Source organism: Macrobrachium rosenbergii, chromosome 54 (assembly GCF_040412425.1).
Source record: "Macrobrachium rosenbergii isolate ZJJX-2024 chromosome 54, ASM4041242v1, whole genome shotgun sequence".
Taxonomy (NCBI): Eukaryota; Metazoa; Arthropoda; class Malacostraca; order Decapoda; family Palaemonidae; genus Macrobrachium; species Macrobrachium rosenbergii.
The window spans coordinates 33,259,041-33,278,197 of record NC_089794.1 but is presented as its reverse complement, the minus strand read 5'-3'; the positions used below and the strand labels follow the sequence as shown (position 1 = coordinate 33,278,197).

At 37.1% G+C, this 19,157-nt stretch overlaps 1 protein-coding gene and 1 long non-coding RNA gene across 29 annotated transcripts in view; both read left to right on the top strand.

Moving 5' to 3' along the window:
- sm (smooth) overlaps positions 1-19,157 on the top strand; it is a 783,427-nt gene that overhangs the window by 563,510 nt on the left and 200,760 nt on the right. The gene's annotated exons all lie outside the window — the stretch shown is intronic.
- On the top strand, positions 6,186-8,369 carry LOC136834952 (uncharacterized). Its single transcript, XR_010851937.1, has 2 exons — positions 6,186-7,806; positions 7,855-8,369. It is a non-coding gene; the product is annotated as an uncharacterized lncRNA (long non-coding RNA).

Here is a 19,157-nt window from a genome sequence, read left to right as displayed (position 1 = left end):
GATACAGTTAATGTAATATACATACATATAATAAATCTAATCCTTCTGGCCAGCCCTAGGAGAGCTGTTAATCAGCTCAGTGGTCTGGTTAAACTAAGATATATTTAACTTATAAACACACAAGTTATATTGCGTAGCTACAGTAAATTCGCTATTTATATCCTCGAAGGAAAACGAAAGGATCCCTTAGAATACAAGATGTTTTCGATGAGGTTTATTCCTGTCATACGCATACCTATGTGTGTGTTAAATTCATAACAATACATGAAGATTCCCCAAGAGGCTTCGACTCGCTACTCGGGCAAGACGTAATATTATATATGTAAATGAAACCCGGAACTCCACAGAATCTCAAGGCTTAGTTGATGAAGTCTTCAGTGCGAGCTGAAAGCTCAACGTAAGGAAAAAAGAAGAAATAATAAAGTTTTTAAGTGTAATTTACATATGTTATATCCGGCATTTACCTCGCCTACAGTAATGGCCCTTTAAAAGTCGACTCGAGTCTTTCTTCAAGTTTCCGTTGTGATATTTGGGTTGAGGATTTCTCTCTCTCTCTCTCTCTCTCTCTCTCTCTCTCTCTCTCTCTCTCTCTCTCTCTCTCTCTCTCTCTCTGAGCTTGTAACAACTAAATGTTACTCGGGTTATTGAACCATTTTTTATGTTTGTGATTCATGTAATTGTTCTTCAAGGTGCAGTAATTTCAAATGATTTTGCTCTGTGATGTGTGTGTGTGTGTATTGTGTATGTTTTATATATTATTATTATTATTATTATTATTATTTTTGTGTGTATACTTTTGTACGTATGTACAAAAGTACTTCGATAAGCACCATTCCCCTCTTTCCTACAATCCAGTCGATTATAATTTTTAACTTTGAATTAAAGACTGGCAGAAATTGCACCCACCAACACGGCATTTGATGTGGATGTTCAGCATTCGGTATGATAATTTCGCGTTAGAATATTTTTGTTTCAGATGAAGCATTTCTGTGCACGAAATAATTTCTGTTTTGAAGCGACGGCGAACTGGTGGGTTTGGGTGATGTAGTATGTCTTTTTAATTTTTTGTTTTGTTTTTGTTTTTAGTTTTGCAGCGGCATTATTTTGAAAGAATTCTTTTTAGAGCTACTGGTTGGACATGTTTCATATTTATGTTGACGTTTTTCATATTGTTTTTCTTTCGTGATGCACAGTAGGTATTTGAAAATGAAACTTCATGTTCCATGTGCTCGACTTTTTCATTTTGTTCACAGCTTTTCTTTACTAATTGGATATTGTAAGTTTTTTTTTACATGTCAGTGAACAGTGATTATTCTCTCTCTCTCTCTCTCTCTCTCTCTCTCTCTCTCTCTCTCTCTCTCTCTCTCTCTCTCTCAAAAGGGTTCTAGTAAACTTCATGTTGTGTAATGTTATTCGTTTGTTTTTAAAACCACGAAAAATATTATTGGAAATGTTAGCTGACTCTCTCTCTCTCTCTCTCTCTCTCTCTCTCTCTCTCTCTCTCTCTCTCTCTCTCTCTCTCTCTATTCCCTTTTCCAGCCTGAGTGGGACTTAACTGCAGTCGCCTAACTTCTAGCAAAAGCTTTCAATGCATATATTATCATGGGCTCAATGTTATTTAATGGAATTTGCCTAAAACGTTCTGCCTTTGTCGGTGTCAGGACCTGGAGCTCTCGTTGGTGGGACGAGTACCCTTAGCAGTCGAGTACGAATACCTTAGTTTATATATATATATTTATTTATTAGTCTGTGTGTGTATATATATATATATATATATATATATATATATATATATATATATATATATATATATATATATATATATATATATATATATATATATATATATATATATATTGTATAAGAGAGAGAGAGCGCATTACTCCATTTAGGTAAAACCACGAAACCAAATATACATTTGTAAATTACCAATCGCTTCTTAACTACTTCGTGTTTGGTTTTAATCAAGTCGTGCAAGAAGAAAAAAGGAGAGTGTTTTGAAAGTGGAAGCAAGTGTTTTTTTTTTTTGAGTTGGGAGCCCACCGGAACGCACCGCAAATTAATTGAATTGTACCGATGCCTACATATTGGGGCTAATTGGAGAGATGGTTTTCACAATACGTCGCGTCCGGGTGTTTTTGAATTGGCCGAAGAACTGGAGAAGTGGAAATGATCATTGGAAAGGATGAAGAGGGAGTTAGAGAGAGAAGCTCGTTTGCGAAAAATAAAGGGAAATTAAGAATGGAGAAAATGAATGTTTTGGGACAAAGGAGAAAGGTAAACATTCGGATAGGTTGATTGATCCACGTACGCAGATTTTTAAAAATCTGTAAGTAAGATTTTTTAGAAACATTTCGTTCAACAAGAATTGAAAAATGGCTTGAAGAGTTTCGTAGATTAATGAATGCATGTTTAGATCAAACACTTGGCTAGTTTAATAATATTCCGTTCAACAAGAATTGAAAGATGCCTTGGAGAGTTTCGTAAATTGATGAATGCATGTTCAGATTAAACACGTGGCTAGTTTAATAATATTCCATTCAACAAGAATTAAACACGTGGCTAGTTTAAAAATGTTCAACAAGAATTTGAAAAATGGCGGAGAGTTTCGTAAATTAATGAATGCATGTTCAGATTAAACACGTGGCTAGTTTAATAATATTCCGTTCAACAAGAATTGAAAAATGGCGGAGAGTTTCGTAAATTAATGAATGCATGTTCAGATTAAACACGTGGCTAGTTTAATAATATTCCGTTCAACAAGAATTGAAAAATGGCTAGGAGAGTTTCGTAGAATAATGAACGCGCGTTCAAATTGAACACGTGGCTAGTGTAATAAGGAAGTTGTTCTAAAACCATGAGTTATTGGTTCCTCTGCTGCGCATAGGAAGAAACCATTAAGGGTCGTTGTGCAGGACGATTTGGAAGGGTCCACCTTTGAGGGGGCTAGGGTGGCGGTGGGGGGTCTCTTCCTTGTCAGGGAGGGGAGGCTGGTGGGTAAGTAGTCGTGGTGACCTTGCAAGGAGTCTTGTCTTACATGAGGTCTTCTGATGACAAACCCATACCTTCTCTCTCTCTCTCTCTCTCTCTCTCTCTCTCTCTCTCTCTCTCTCATAGCGGAATGTCACTTAGAATATTTCCTGGCTTTGTTACCCCGATTCCCAATCTCAACATCTGGGATATGGAGATAACATCACGCTCTTTGAAAATGAATAAAAAATTATGGATGCGTAATTTCCTGTGCTGGATAGCGGGATGTGTATTATTCGCCAATGGTGAAGAGTTTGAGACCTTTGTTTTCGCCCCTAACGCCAAAGCCAGTGTGATAATACAGGATTTATTTTTGTGATTCGTAACTGTTCATTACACACACCCGCGCGCATACAGTATATGCATATGTATGCAAATATTTGTACATATATAATATGTATGTATATATATATATGCGTATATATGTATATATATATATATGCGTGTGTATGTACACATATATATATACACACATACATATATATGACCTTAAAAGCACAGGATGGGGCTTCTCAGTTATCTACAGACGGAATTTATTTGTATTCTACAAATACATTTCGTCTTTATAATCATGATTATTACTGTGAATCCTACTGTACATAGTATGTTTATGTATATCTATATCATACACACACACACACACGTGAATTATAATTTTGTTCATATGCAAATCGGTTGTTGTTCAGTTTGATGATTCCAGAAACGCGCTTTCTGATAGATCACGCTTAAATGGAGTTACTCCTACAATAGGCTCGTGATGGTCAAACCTCCCTCCCTCCCTTTTTTATTTCCACCTGTCCATTCCGATAAGCAATTGGATTTTTTCGGTAATCATTATTCACACGGCAGGCAAAGGAAGGGTCCTTCTTCTTCCCCTTCTTCAGGAGTTCTCTGTGACATCCTACTCCCACGGTTAGACGTCATGGATAATCCTCTCAGGAGATTAGACGACGGCTGTATAGCCGACGAGTCAGTCTCTCTCTCTCTCTCTCTCTCTCTCTCTCTCTCTCTCTCTCTCTCTCTCTCTCTCTCTCTCTCTCTCTCAGCTCGGACGAAGAGGGACAGATGGCGGCGTTCCTGTAAAAAAAAAATCTTGTCCTACACAGTGAATTAGCTACGTAATTGATAGGCGTGAGTGTTTTTTTTTTTTAAATGTGTACCATCAAACGGGAGAGGAAATGACGGGATAATCCTTCATTCGTAGGGTTTTGGTAAAAATAATACTCTCTCTCTCTCTCTCTCTCTCTCTCTCTCTCTCTCTCTCTCTCTCTCTCTCTCTCTCGTAAGGTGGGTCTAATGTACCAAAGATGTACACTTAATAATTAAGTTTCTTGTGTTTGACATTCTCTCTCTCTCTCTCTCTCTCTCTCTCTCTCTCTCTCTCTCTCTCTCTCTCTCTCTCTCTCTCTCCAGGTGTGCGAAGTAGATCTTAATAGATATTAGTTGTATTTCCGCATACTTGAAATAAAGCTATACAATTCTGTATGATTAAATCTTTTGTGATGTTCAGCGCAGATCGAACTGTCAATCATCGTAATTTGATTTCTTTAGTTGGATTCCATTTTTCTTTGATAGTGTCTGTATTTCGTAAACAGTTGATTGGGCAGGTGCAAGATCCTGTTGACAGGTGTCTTAGGTATGGAAACGTGCCGGTATTATTATTATTATTATTATTATTATTATTATTATTATTATTATATCACTGAAAGTGATAGCTGCAGCAGCTGCATTCAGTTTTATAGAGTTTTCGCTTTCTGATAATTGAATGCAGTTTCACTTTCAAACTACGTACTTGAAAGAGGGTCTTCAGCCTGCATATATTATTATTATTATTATTATTATTTTATTATTATTATTATTATTATTTTTATTATTATTATTATTATTATTATTATTATTATTATTATTATTATTATTATTATTGATTCCCCAAGCAAGCTTGCCCAGAATAGAGTCATGTGTATCAAAACAGATAAGCAGTTATAAACAAATAACAAAAACGAATAAGCAAAGATATTCGTAAGTAATTGGGACTTCATAAATGTTTTAGAACAATAAATCACGGCATTTATAAGTGTTCATTGACCAGCTTTGCCCCGGCAGTGATGGTCTTACTATTGTTTATACGGTTGACCTTAGAATATGCCACTAAGTCTGCCCTAATCCTGTGCTATTCTTTTCTGAACCCTCTGGCTTTGTTCCGTCCCATCCAAGTTTTTGTGGGAGGTGGGGTGGGGAGGGGTTGGTATACCCGGTTATGTTCGTAAAGAGAACTCAAAACATCATGGTATACATAAGGATAAATCTTGATCTGTTGCATTAAGGGATATTACTTTCAGAGTGCCTAACATGGCACACCGTGAATGGAAGTAATAGTTCTTTGTAATAAAACTTGGATTTCTTTTATTTATTTGCTCTATAATGAATGGAACACGTTGGTGAAGGAGGGAAATTCATTTGATATTTTAATTGATATTTAAGTGTAAAGATAAGATTGACTGTTTAATTTATATATGATATATGTACATGTAATATATGTATATTTATGTATATATATATATGTATATATACCACAAAATATATGTATTTATATATTTACACGACAAAATAGCCACACAACTTCAATGTGTATATATATTCAAATTACTTGTATTAGGCTTCAGTAAGGCGGGATGGTTTAGATTCCAGGTTCCTAAATTTACATAGTAGTACAAGCTCTCTGAGACGCAGTCTCCTTCTTATTGAAGCCTAATACGAATAATTTAAATATTATATATATATATATATATATATATATATATATATATATATATATATATATACATACATACATACATACATACATACATACATACATATACACACACACACACACTCACACACACACACAGTATCTAGTATGTGCATGCACGAATGTATGTGTATATAACATATCACAATATGAAGTAAGTTCCACTTTTAAACCTTGTGTTTCTTTTCCTTTCAGGTGAGTCATGATCTATTGGCTGGCTAGTGACGGATGAGTTTGTGCGTCGTATTTGTCTAGGCGTTTAGCGTGAGTAGCTATACCTACGTCGATCGAGTTTATTGGTTCCGTGACTTCTTTGCGTGATTGTACTACATAACGATCCGAAAGAAAACTTTATGCCAGGAAAGTCATGGTTTGTTTTCTCTCTCTCTCTCTCTCTCTCTCTCTCTCTCTCTCTCTCTCTCTCTCTCTCTCTCTCTCTCTCTCTCTCTCTCTCTCTCTCTCTCTCGTTTCCGGAATTTATTCCAGTTGAATCATATTTTCTCTCTCTCTCTCTCTCTCGTTTCCGGAATTTATTCCAGTTGCATCATATTCTCTCTCTCTCTCTCTCTCTCTCTCTCTCTCTCTCTCTCTCTCTCTCTCTCTCTCTCTCTCTCTCTCGTTTACGGAATTCCCGTTATTCTTGTTATAGTTTCATATTTTCTATTCTTTTATCTTCGGTGTTTACGCACCTGTTTAAGTTTGTTGCCACGTAAGGGAAACTCACATCTGTTTTCTGAATCTCTGCTGCTTCTGTCGTGTAGCGCAGGTGTTGAACCTTTGTTAATTACGGTGACTTATTTGACCTTTTCAAGGATTTTGTTCATTCACTGATGCGCTGTTTGTCTTTGAGAGACATGGTCAAGAAAATTATGGGGAGAATTCGGGTACAGTGTAATGTTGTTGTTAGGTTTGAAAAAAAAGCAGTTATTAAGTAAAGTTGCGAAATAACAGAAAGATGTGCAGGATTTTTATGTAAATATTGAAAGATAAAAAAAAAAACTTTTTGAAAAAGACAAAAAGAAAATCGGTAGTAGAAGCTCTTCTTACGTATTATAAAGTGAACCCAAGCTTTCAAACAAAAAAGAAGACGGTTATAAATATAATGACGAATGAGGGTAATTTGATTAAGATGACATATTAATGCGTAAAAAAGATAAGACGAAAATGATTGGAAAGCAAATGGAGATCATTTATAATTCAGAAGAGGAGTAAAGCATAAGACACCGTATACGAGCAAATTTGTAAAATATAAAATACCTCGTAGTGCAAATTATTATTTACAAGTTTCGAAAAAAAATTAAAAACAAATTTTGAACATTAAAGAAAACAAAAAATGAAAAAAAAAAGAGATGGAAGTATTCGAAGGCAAAGAGAAGAAATATGAATTTATCTACATACGAAAAACTGAGAAGTAAAGTATAAAAAGCGGAGTCAAATTTACCGACTGAACATGCCACTAATCGCTCAAAGTGTTGAGATCCTCGGCGAGAAAGCACCGACAACAATCTGTTGATTTGAAGTGCTTTGTTTCGTGCTCTGAGCTTTAATTGTTGGGAGGTTACGTCCAGATAGATATATATACTCCGGCGGGCACTGCATGGCTGGGCCACGTTGCCATGGCAACGCGCGAGAGGGCATCTCTCTCTCTCTCTTCCCCGCAAGAACTCAGGTGCGTCGCTATCCCGCGATCTGCTTTAGTCGCGCCCGTAATGAGAATCATTCTGGAGGAGGGGGTGTAGGTGGAGGAGGAGGAGGACCATCTGGCAGAGAGATAAGAGATGTAAAGATGCTGCGGATAGGGAGACTTTAACGGAGATAAGGATGCTGCAAATATGGTACTTGGAGAGAGAGAGAGAGAGAGAGGGGGGGAGGACCATCCCTAAGAGAGATAAGAGATGTAGAGATGCTGCGGGTTGGGAGACTTTAACGGAGACATGGATGTTGCAAATACGGTAGTTCTAAAGAATGCCGGGTGTTGCAGATAGGTTTGTTGATGGTGTGAACAAGGATAGACGGGAGGGAAGAGGGAGAAGGTTTGTTGATGGTGTGAACAAGGATAGATGGGAAGGAAGAGGGAGAATGCTCTTGATAGAAAGATGGGGAATGCTGGAAACAGGTGGAGGAAAGTGCAAATTTGAATGGTTTTGCAATTACTTAAAAGGAATGTTAGCAAATACTTGAAAGGAATTTAAGCAAATATTTGAAAGGAATCTAAGCAAATACTTAAAAGGTATCTAAGCAAATACCTAAAAGGTATCTAAGCAAATACTTGAAAGGAATCTAAGTAAATACCTGAAAGTGCATCTGGAGTGTGCGACAAGCCACCGAATAGGAAGACTTGGTAAATCATCTGTGGTACTCGGCAGTTTCACACAATTCAGTGGAACCCTGCCAGGTGGAACTGGTCACCATTCTGTTTGTTTGTGAATCTCTTAACCTCCATTTAGTTAAAGTTTAAGCTAGTGGTTCTTAACTTTTTTAGTACCACGCCCCCTCTAAGAGTTGGTCCTTTCCTCCACGTCCCCCTTGCATCTCCCAGATTTAAAGGGCTGTTTTTATTATTTTGTGAATGAATTCGTGAGATACGTAACACTGCTTTTTAGCGATTCTTGTTAACAGAATAACGTATATAATTAGAGAATTTTTTTATTTTTCCGTAGGGCTCGCCTCCCCCCACTGGAAATTGCTGACCCCCCCTCCTTCCCAGGTTAAGAACCACTGGTATAGACGAACAGGGGTCGTCTGTTTGTAATAAGAACAGAATTTTGAAAATCAGCTGTTCTCATGATCCCAGAGTTCCTTATGTGAGGGCTAGGTGATAATGTCTGTAATATCCTTATTGAACGTTAAGGTCGGGATTCCTGGAGTGTCCTTGCCACTCGAAATATCAAAGGAAGTTTGCTGATTTTTTTTTGCTAGTTTTTGAACATTTAAATACCTGCCAGTATAAGGCTTTTCCGGATATATGAACATAATTATCGAGTGGACAATGGAAATCTTTAGAAGCAGGAATACATTATTTCCAGTGGATATTAAATTGTAGTACTGTTTACCGTGCACGTAACCCGTATTTATGAAACATGCAGTATTTTTTGCTCTATTTTCGTCTTTGTTCTTTGTGACAGGCGTGGTATAATTTTCTAACGATGCATTGTAGAGCGACACAATATTCCAGAGTCGGAACGTTCATTCGGCAATGTCGTCCCCCTGAATAATCGTGTTTCCAAGAGAGAGAGAGAGAGAGAGAGAGAGAGAGCATGTCGGCTGCATTAGCATATAGCTCCGAATTGACTTGCAAATTGTTTTAAGTGGGATCGGCCCTCTCGCTACCCACCAGGGTGGCATAATGGTCGCGTTGTTATGGTTGATGTACGTGGGTGGATTTGTGCCTGTAGAACGGCCCACCCTCTTCCTCTGATTCGACCCCCCCACCGGGTTAGTGTGGCGTAATTTAGGCCTCGGTGTTATTGGTCGGTACAAGAGGGCCAGGTTCTAGACTTTTTAAGTGTGTCGATTTCACTCCTGAGTTAGTAGGAATTGTTTGTTGAGAGACTAGGGTGGAAACGTCATTTGACTTGTAAATAACGATCCGCAATTGTCTGTGTGAGCAAAAACTGGATTTTGAAACGATACAAGTTGAAAGCTCCTATTTTTAATCGTTTTTTTACTTGTATTGCTTCAGAAATAGAATTTTGATCATACATGATTGTGGATTTTCACCTATTTCCGATCACATTATAGTGATGCACTATAGACAGTTTGCCTTTGCCTAAAAAAAAATATAGGTATACTTGACATTGGCATAAGGTAAGGAAATATTTTTAAATTATTTGGGGACAACGAAAATAAGCCGCTACTTCTATATGAGCTGAAAACCTGTGGATAGTTGAAGAAAAACCTGAAGATTTTAATGAAAACTCCTGAATTATCAGTTTCTGCGAAGGCATTGCCGCCCTTGCTTAAATAGTAGGGCCTAAGTCGGCGTATTTGCTTGAAAATAAACATTGCTTGAAACACGTAGAAGGAAAGTTATTTGTTTAAAATCATCATTTTTCGACTGAAAGTAAATATTCTCTAGTACTCACTAATGAAACAAGCTCATACATTTAGGAATCTGCGGTAAAAAGTGTGATTTTGATCAAGAACTTTACCATAATGGGGCTGATGATTTTCATAATACACCTAATGAACATTCGAAGATACAGGGCGTCCAGTGATGATAAAAACTATAGCAGCTTTCAGAGAGCAACCTGGCTTGATCTATATTTGTTAAAGGGCAAAGGCAGTGAGGCGGTCAGCCTACTGCCTCTGTTTAACCTTGGCCCAAGAAAGCAAGAAGAAAGAAAAATGGAAGACGGGAAGTTTAAGACAGTTAAGGAAAACAATCAGGAAGGACTTTCCAAAGCTTAGTAATAGGTAAATATTTTGGAATCCGCCAGGTATTACCGATTTACGGAAAGTAAAGATATGGCAGAGGTGCCTGACTTGAAACATTCACATTCTTATTGGCATGCCCTACTAAAGTCAAGTTTCTTAAGGAGCCTTGAAGGAAGAAGAGGAAGAAGAAGAGTAATTATCCTTGCGAGGCCGTTGCCATTTATATAATGTAAATGCTTCTTGAATAATGAAAAAAAAAATTCTATCTCAAAAAGTCTACGGGCAGATCCAACCGAGTTCTACCCATTGTGCCTCGTCTTAATTGACCTTTTGTTTGCTCTTTGAATTTTGTGAGAGGAACCGAGGGGGATATTAATGTAGATTTTGTTTGTTAGTCGGTCTGGGGATGAATTTAAATGTCTGAAGGGAACTTTGACGTGAATGAAGGGAATGAATAGCTTTTGTTGCGGGTTGGGGCTAAATTTAAATTGGGCCATGTTGGCAGATATTTCGTTCACATTTTTGAGGTGGAGTGTAGACCTAAAGCTTTGATGGGCATAATTACACATACCTCTGCATGTATGTGTGTGCATGTATGTATTTTCCCTTAAGGAAAAGAACCTCGAAACTTAAAATTTCAGTTCTGATAAAATTACTTGGGATGAAATTGCACGCCCAGTCTTCCCTCCATCTTGCCTCAGTGCAATAACCATACGGTACATAGTTAATTGCATGCACACTCTCTTGCTATGTATACACATTCCTAAGTATACCCACAGACTTATGTTGTGGGGGGAGGGGGAGGGCGAGGGAACGCACGTACATCCATAAACATCATAGTTCCTTTATATAGTTGTCTTTGTAATTAGCAGAAGCGAGAGTAACGCGAACGTGTATAATTATTTTTCCCCCTGCGTCCTAAATGACGGAGGCTCCTTCAGGTGAAGTCGTGTGTAAAATTGGAAAATTAATTAAGACTTAAAAATATGAAGGCTGGGAGGAGCAAGGGAACTACCGAAAGGTCTCTCTCTGGTCTTCAATTAGTGGAGATTTTGTGGAAGGAGAGAGAGAGAGAGAGAGAGAGAGAGAGTAGGGAGTTCTCAGTGGCGGAGGGAAGATCAAAAGGGAGGGATAGGCAAAGGTAAAGGGAAGAAAAGGGGGTTTGGGAAGGGGAGTGGAAGGCCGAGATAATATTAGTTCACTTTGTGAAGAATGTGTGTGTGTTTTGTGCGCTGCGCTGGTTTGGGGAAAATATAATCTTTGCCTATTGAATTTAGAAGGTAATTGGGTAGAATATAATCTTTGCTCGTTTGATTTAGAAGGTAATTTGGTAGAATATAATCTTTGCTCGTTTGATTTAGAAGGTAATTTGGTAAATTGTAATGGGTGCTCATTGAATTTAGAAGGTAATTTGGTTACATGTAATCGGTGAGTATTCAATATAGAAGATAATATGGTTAAATGTAATATCTGCGTATGGAATTTAGAAGGTAATTGGGTAAAATGTAATCGGTGCGTATTGGATGTAGAAGGTAATTTGGTTAAGTGTGATCGGTCCGTATTGAATTCAGAAGGTAATTTAGTAAAATTTAATCGGTGCATGTTGAATTTAGAAGGTAATTTGGTAAAACGCGTATTGAATTTAGAAAGTAATTTGGAAAACTAATAAGTGTTGAGATTTCCATGGTTAGGAGAAAACAGGTAAGATTAAAAAAAAAAACCTTGAAAATATTCCTGAGGCTTTTCAATCGATCAGGAATGCTAAGAAAACATAATGAAAATGACGGAGCGTGACTAGGTCAGAGCAAACCAAAAAATAAGCATGTGAAAACGCCCCCTTGCATAAATAGGTCGGGAACCGCAAAGGAAACTCTGCTTAACGCTTCCAATATGAATAAGCCAGAAAGTGCTGAAGAATAATTCTTGTGAAAGGGCTCTGAATATAACTAGGTCAGAAAGATAGAAAGATAATTTTGTGAACATGTCCTTTTGCATAAATTGATCCGGAACTGGGAGGAAAACATTCACACGACGCTCTTGTGCCTCTTTCGAACAGGTCAGACGATCCAAAGAAATATGTAAAGTTTGGGTAGGTCAGGAACCAGAAAAATGGGGGAAACTTTTTCTATAAGGTGAATAGACTTAGAGTCGACACAGGAATCTTTTAGGAAAACATTCTGGGTGTCGTAGCGTGATTTTTCTTCGGGAGCCTTTGTTGGTCCCCGTGATGTGAATGCTAGTTGGAGGACCTTCTTGATCTTCATTTTGTGTGTAGACCAGAAACAGTTAGAGCAAATGTTCTCTTTGTGAGTTTGCTAGAAAGTAAAGATATTACTCTTTGCTCTCCTAGAGTGAATACGCCCGAAAAAAATTAAGAAAAAATTTTTAAAATCTGTTTACGAAAATAATCTTCGTCCTCTCAGTGTGAATAGGTCGGGAACTTCAGTAAAAAGCCATTGGGAACTTTACATGAATTCTCTCATCGCTTCCTTTCATGTCGTGTATATTTTTTCAACCTCCTCTCTCATCTGTCATCTTTTTATCGTTCCCATTCCATCTTTCTTCTTTTCATCTTTCCTATCCCTCGCGTTCTCTTAATTGGCACCTTTCTTTTTTTTTCTTTTCATTTTTTTTTCGTAAGGAGTGGCTCGACCTGGTCGATAGCTTTGTTTGAGACCTTGCAAAAAGGGGTGGAGAGAGAAAGAGGTTGGGGGAAAGGGGGAGGGGTGTTTGGGACGAAGGCACAGCGAGGAGGAAAAAGGAAGGAAGGAAGGAAAGAGGTTATTACTTGGCGCTGAGGTAAAAAAAAAAAAGTATTCTGAGAAAGAGAAGATGGAAAAAACGCCGAAGATGTAAGATGTTATCGGAATAAACAGAAAAGACGAAAAGGAAGAATGAAGATAATCTTGATGAAAGAGGAAAAATGGGAAAATGGAATAGCACTCTATCTCTCTCTCTCTCTCTCTCTCTCTCTCTCTCTCTCTCTCTCTCTCTCTCTATATCTATATATATATATATATATATATATATATATATATATATATAGAGAGAGAGAGAGAGAGAGAGAGAGGTGTTAAGAGGGACACACCTCTCTCTCTCTCTCTCTCTCTCTCTCTCTCTCTCTCTCTCTCTCTCTCTCTCTCTCAGTGCCACCGGAGCGGCAGCTGATGCTTTAGAGAATGGAATAAAAGAATATTTGGGGATGGGAGCGGGTTGGGGGGGGTTAAAAAAAAAAAGCTAGGCGTAACTCGGAGAGTTTCCATATTATGGAAATTTTTTAATGAACAAAGCGAGAGCACATTCATCCTTGAATTACAGTTGAGCTGACTGTCGCTCAATTGGATTTTTAGACGGATAAAGTTGCCAGGTCTGTCTTTGCAGAAGCCCCAGATTTCTGGAGTACGCGGGTGTGAACGAACTTGCGGTGTGTTTCTTCGTATTATTATTATTATTATTATTATTATTATTATTATTATTATTATTATTATTATTATTATTATTACTTGAGAAACAAATCCACAGCTGTGTATTGTACGTATATTTAACTGTGGATTTGTTTTTTTTCATGACATGTTGCTATGAGTAATTTATTATTATTATTATCATTATTATTATTATTATTATTATTATTATTATTATTATTATTATTATTATTATTATTATTATTCAAGCTTCCAAAAAATATGGTGTTCATTAGAAAGAATTAACAGAAGGTAATGGGAAGTACAGAAACAAGAGATCACTTATTTAAAAAGAAACAGTAATTTAATAAATTAATGAATAAATAAAAAAATTAATTTTAAAAATACAAGGAGAATTTTATTAGGACAGTAATGCACTGCATCTTCGCTTGAAGTTCTGAAGTTCCAAATAATATTTCGATGTTAGGTTTCCTAAATTGAATGTTTCTCATTTTTATAACAAAATCTTATGTTATAAGCTCTCTCTCTCTCTCTCTCTCTCTCTCTCTCTCTCTCTCTCTCTCTCTCTCTCTCTCTCTCTCTCTCTCTCTCTCTCTCAGGGTGAGCCTGAGCCCAAGACTGGCTAGAAAATGCCTACTCTCACTACTGCTATACAAAATAAAATGAAAAATATGAAATTATAATCACAAACAGCTGTTGACAACCCCAGCCTTCAAATACAATCTTGTACAGAATCCGCTCGCGTTCATACGTAATACCTGGGGGTGTGTATATATTATAATATATATATCACACGCGTTCACAGAATATAAGCGATGTATATATATGTATTTGTATTATTCATGCCTCCACATTGTATATTCATGCCGCTAATACCTTAATGCCCAAAGCATGAATAATGCACCGTGTTCAGAATATCGTATGCCGAGTTCTGAACGCGGGGTGGTTTATACTTTGAAAAGAGTATTTATACTTTGAAAACGAGTATTTTATTTGTTGCATGAACGTTTAAAATATTTTTCGCTTCGTATTTTAGCCTCCTGGATAATGACTCGAATTTGCTGTTTAAGGGATAAAAGAGAGTTGCGTGATAATGGTGAAACTATTAATACTTTTTTAATTGTTATGCTGAAGGAAAATGAGTTTCTCTCTCTCTCTCTCTCTCTCTCTCTCTCTCTCTCTCTCTCTCTCTCTCTCTCTCATATATATATATATATATATATATATATATATATATATATATATATATATATATATATATTATATATATGATGTTACTGGCAACTGTTTAATATATTCTCTCTCTCTCTCTCTACTGGCTCTCTTTAAGAATTCTCTCTCTCTCTCTCTCTCTCTCTCTCTCTCTCTCTCTCTCACGCACATTTATTTGTATGGGAAGGCGCCAGCACGAAAATGGTGGACAGACCACATTTAACTCTGAGAAAACGTTCTCCTGAAATACTCTCTGGTGGAACGACTATAAGGAAAAAATATGTTTTGTAGAAAGGGGTTTTTTTTTTTTTGTGACGTTAATGTCCGGTTAGGAGAGAGACCCTTAGCACTTCCAAGTATATATGCATGGGGAGTTTAGCGTTGGGATTATGGGCTGGCAGCGTAAAGGTTTAGGGAAAATGAAGTAGTTTTCTTTTTCTCCATGCGTTTTGACATTGGGTGCGAAGGGTGGAGGATCTGTTCAGTAGAAAATTATTTCGGCAAGTGAAGTAAAGAACATTATGATTAATTTTTAGTTTCCGGATTTGAAGTGGTCAGGCCTTATGATTGTTTTAATTTGGGGAGAAAAAAGTAATGCCGTAGAAATTAAGAGTATGATTGATTGCAAGTTTTTTCCTGATTTAAAATGGTCAGGTTTTACGATCGTCTTGATTGGGCAGTAAAAAAAAAATGATCTTCAAGAAAGTAAAGTTTTTGCTTATTTAAGATGGCATTTTATATGAAAAGATGTAATATTAAAAAAGAGAAATACAAACAAAACTGGTTTTCATAAAAAGGAACATATAATAAGACTCAGTTCTGTAAGACTTGATTCGAATGCCATTATCAGAAAAAGAGAGAGAGAGAGAGACTGGTCTACCAGGATTTTGGGGCCGAGCTGTCAGGAACGGCGAGTCTATTGGTTTCATTATCAAACTTTTGGCCAATAGACAATAGAAGGTAAGAGCCCTCTCTTTCCTGCTTCCCCCTCTCCCCTCCCCTCCACTTTCCAATATCTCTGAAACCTCACCGGAGTAAGAAAGATCTTATGTCTTTGGAGGAAAGAAAAAACCATATGTGCAACTTTTGTTGGACTTAATTGGGGATCTGTTTTATATCTGGCGTATTCTGCGTCATCTGGTTTGTTATTTCTTACTTTGTAGGTAAGCCGATATGAGTAAATTACATGTGCTAGTAAGATAATATACATGTACTGCATATGTTTGTCACTTATAGATGATTTACGTTTTTACTCAAACACCTTTTAATATCGATTCACTATACCCTCTTTGATAGCTCTACAACTTTAGCTCGATAAGCATTATATATATATATATATATATATATATATATATATATATATATATATATATATATATATATATATATATATATATATATATATATATATGTACAGTATGTATGTATGTATATAAACCCTCACGTGTTTAAATTAATCATGATTAAATGTCGAGCTATTTTAAGTTTTATTAAAACTGTTATGGAGAGGTGGGAAATTCTCTCTCTCTCTCTCTCTCTCTCTCTCTCTCTCTCTCTCTCTCTCTCTCTCTCTCTCTCTCTCTCTCTCTCTCTCAAAGCAGCAACTGACTAACGGCCATGAAGAATCGACGAATATGAAAACAACATCAGCTCGACCGAAATTTATTCGGAAAGGATGTCGGAAGTCACCCCAATCACGCCTGTTCGGAAGCCGTAGAGTGAGGAGGCGGTTTTGGAAGTTTGGAAGGATTTGGAAGTTCTCTCTCTCTCTCTCTCTCTCTCTCTCTCTCTCTCTCTCTCTCTCTCTCTCTCTCTCTCTCCTTCCACGCCCAGGCCGTGGCAGCAGTAAGGAAATGTTAGCGAGCAAAGGAGTTTATATAAGCTTAATGGTTCAGCGAGTCGAAAGTTGGAGGACGACCTTCTGCTGCTGCTACTTCGGGGGTTTGATGGCATTCCAAGGCGGCGTCCCGGCAGATAAACTCTCTCTCTCTCTCTCTCTCTCTCTCTCTCTCTCTCTCTCTCTCTCTCTCTCTCTCTCTCTCTCCATGTCGATTCTAGAACTTTGTCCAGGAGCATTACTTATAAGGGTAGCAGGTCGAGGTTCTGGCTTTCCTGATTCGTTTATTTCTCATTGAAGTTACTTGGGTTTTGTTACAGGTGTATATACAGTATATATGTATATATGTATATATATATATATATATATATATATATATATATATATATATATATATATATATATATATATATATATATATATATATATATATATGTATGTATAAATATGTATGTATCAATTTGGACTCACATCGGGGTCGAACCCCATTCTGTCAAATGACAGGCTATAGGGCACGATCGTTTGACCCACGCAGGTAGCGCCCTGGCCTGTCAGTTGAGAGACCGGGGTTCGATTCCGGTGCGAGCTAAGAAATTCATTTCCGTGAAACACGTGCATACGTGTATAAACTAATTAATTGGGCACTTTAACAGCACCGTCCCCCTTTTTTTTTCATCTGCGAATACCGACAAAGGGAACCCAAAAGATAATGCATTTATGAAACCTCATGCATGGCAGTAGAAGCTGCCTTTTGTGGAGTCGACCCCGAACTTTTTCGGAAGGGGAAAAAAATCTCAGATTATTAAAATCTCGTATTAACACTCGTAAGGTTTCGACGTTGGTTACAGAACAGCAAATCGCGCTTGCTGTTCCTGCAAATCCTTGGCTGCCTCCATGATTGAGCGATTGATTTGGTCGACATTAACCGTATTCTGGTGTCACACAAACAAAGGTCATCGACGTCGAGCCATTATCATTCGGATTGCAGTTGATGGGGCCAGAATTTACATTTAACATTGTTCGGGAAAAGGGGTTACGCTGATGTGTGTGCGTGTGTTTGTGTGTATTTGTTTGTTTGGACCGGGTGCCAGATGAATGCCAAATCCATTATTTTTTATTTGTAAATTTATTTGTTTTCCAATCCCCTCCCCCCAAATAAATTGCCATGGCCAGGTACCGGACGAGGAATGGTATATTTCTAAACGCTTAGTGTATGTTGGGAATATTCTCATTTTATTTGATTTTTATGGATTCGATTTTGCTTTTTTGTTATTTTTTTTTTTTTTTGTCTTGCACATGCGACGGTCATATGTTGTTGCGATGGCAACGTGGTATGTTTATTGCCACTTTTTTATTCTCCAGTTTGTATTTTCTTCCATGCAACAAACTGAATTATTATTATTAATTTATTATTATTATTATTATTATTATTATTATTATTATTATTATTATTATTATTATTATTGGAGAATCAAATCCACAATTATGTATATGTACATATAGGCTATTTAAGGATAAATCTGTACAGATTCCCGAAAGCTATCTGTACAGATTTATCCTTAAATGTACATATAGGCTACACAACTTTGGATTTGTTTCTCCATTTGAAGACTCAAGCTGCTCTGAGTATTTTCTGATTATTATTATTATTATTATTATTATTATTATTATTATTATTATTATTATTATTATTATTATTCTCAATCGAATAAATATCCTTTATTTAAAGAAAATGATACAAATAATTCTGTCGCCGAAATAATTGTTGCATCGCAATTTCGATGGCAAATAATACAGCGTTATGAATTATAGCTGAATTTAATTAAAATACCATTGCATTGTTACAGCGGAAATTGACGGTGTAATTGTTGCAATGATGTCGTGAGATTGCACCTCAATTTTTGGTGCCGTGATAATAGGTATTACTTATGAGTATCCAGGTGGAGGTGGGTTTTGCGTTTAAGATTTATTTATTTTTTTTTTTTTTTTGGGGGTGGGGTGGGGCTGGTGAGGTGGGGGGGAAGGGGTTTGCTTATCAGGTGCAGTGTACTTAGCGCTGGTTACTAAGTATATCTTAGTTTTACCAGACCACTGACCTGATTAACAGCTCTCCCAGGGCTGGCCCGAAGGATTAGACTTACTTATACGTGGCTAGGAACCAATCGGTTACCTTGCAACGGGACCTACAGTTTATTGTGGAATCCGAACCACACTATAGCGAGAAATGAATTTCTATCACCGGAAATAAATTCCTCTAATTCTTCATTAGCCGGCCGGAGACTCGAACTCGGGCCTAGCGAGTGCTGGGCCACAACTCTACCGACTCTGCTAGGCCCGAGTTCGAGTCTCCTGCCAGCCAGTGAAGAATTAGAGAAATTTACTTCTGGTGATAGAAATTCATTTCTCGGTATAATGTGGTTCGGATTCCACAATAAGCTGTAGGTCCCGTTGCTAGGTAACCAGTTGGTTCTTAGCCACATAAAATAAG